Below are 1,836 nucleotides of genomic sequence, written 5' to 3' on the forward strand. Positions count from 1 at the left end.
TACCTTGCCTTCATGCTTTTTGTCACTTATATTGTTGCAAGTTTTGCCGTGTCTATAAAATATAGGGGGAGTGTTGATCCTAGTATGTGTGCCATGCAGTCCAAAGCATATCTATAGAGTGCACACATCTAGGGGGAGCCTGTCTATATTTTATAGATGTTGGGTTTGCTTATGTTCATTTTATATCCTTATGTGCAAATCCCGTATTGTCATCAGTCCACCAAAAAGGGGGAGATTGTAAGGGCATATTTCTCTCTATGTGGTTTGGTGATTGATGACAATGCATTTGCGGACTAATCGTGTGCATTGAGCTTTTCAGAGGTCTCATGTCTAGGCACAAGACGATTCGGTGCCCCTTAGAGCCTATCGAAGACGGCGGTTTTCTACGTTTCTTTTCGGTGGATTTGAGTCGTAGGAAAGCCGTACTATTAAGAGGGGTTCCGCTTCAGAAATGTTAGGGTGGAATCAACACATACACATATGTTCCTTTGCACCACCTTTCCTTCACTTCAGTGGAGCACTGGTCGTTTACCCTTGTCTATGCGAGGATGAAGGTCTCCAAAGTGTCATAGTTTCTGTGGCGTGCGGTAGTACTACTCAAGGGAGTAGTAGTACCGTAGCTGTCCACAGTAGTACCACCAAGGTAAGCCATAGTACCGCATTGTGCGGTAGTACCGCTCCTCCCTAGCGGTAGTACTGTGGCCTCTAGCCCAGAACACTGGCATGTACAGAAGTAGGAGCGGAAGTAATTTTTTACTTCCGCGCCCTACGCGGTAGTACCGCTCCCTGGGAACGGTAGTACTGTGCCAGATTTTCGCACAAACCACAACTCAGCGGAAGTGGCCACAGATGTAATTTTATTAGTCCGTGCCTTCCCAACCCAGTAGAACGCTGCCTTGCGGTAGTACCGCAAGGGCGCGCGGTAGTACCGCTCCGACGGTTCTACTGCTCGTTACTATACACAACAGGGCCTCGTCTGGTCTCTGTCGCGCGAGTGGTAGTACCGCATGGTCTAGCGGTAGTACCGCAAGCTCTTGCGGTAGTACCACGAGTCTGTGCGGTAGTAACGCATGTCGCGGGCTGAATAAGTGGGTAATGGTTGGATCTTTCCCCCACAATATAAAGGGGGTCTTCTTCCCCAAGTTGACTACCTCTTCCCTCCCTATGCTCCATTGATGCTCAAAGCTCCATTTTCGCCCGATCTCTCTCCCTAACCAATTAAACTTGTTGTTTTTCTAGGGATTGGTTGAGAAGGCCCCGATCTACACTTCCACCAAGAGAAATTTGATTCCCCCCACTAATCCCTTGCTGATCTTGTTACTCTTAGGTGTTTGAGTACCCTAGACGGTTGATGTCACCGCAGAGCCATATTCCATTGTGGTGAAGCTTCGTGGTGTCGTTGGGAGCCTCCAATTAAGTTGTGGAGATAGCCCCAACCTTGTTTGTAAAGGTTCGGGCGCCGCCTTCAAGGGCACCAATAGTGGAATCACGACATCTCGCATTGTGTGAGCGCGTGAGGAGAATACGGTGACCCTAGTGGCTTCTTGGGGGGCATTGTGCCTCCACACCGCTCCAACGGAGACGTACTTCCTCTCAAAGGGAAGGAACTTCGGTAACACATCCTCATCTCCACCGACTCCACTCTTGGCTATCTCTCTCCTTTACTTGTGCAAGCTTATATTGTGTTGTATCCTTTGCTTGCTTATGTGCTTGTTGTTGTTGTATCATATAGGTTGTTCACCTAGTTGCACATCTAGACAACCTACTTTGATGCTAATCTTAATTTGGTCAAGAAAAGCTAAAAATTGTCAGTTGCCTATTCCCCCCCCCCCCCCT

This window comes from Triticum dicoccoides, chromosome 4B (genome assembly GCF_002162155.2).
Source record: "Triticum dicoccoides isolate Atlit2015 ecotype Zavitan chromosome 4B, WEW_v2.0, whole genome shotgun sequence".
In the NCBI taxonomy this organism is placed as follows: domain Eukaryota; kingdom Viridiplantae; phylum Streptophyta; class Magnoliopsida; order Poales; family Poaceae; genus Triticum; species Triticum dicoccoides.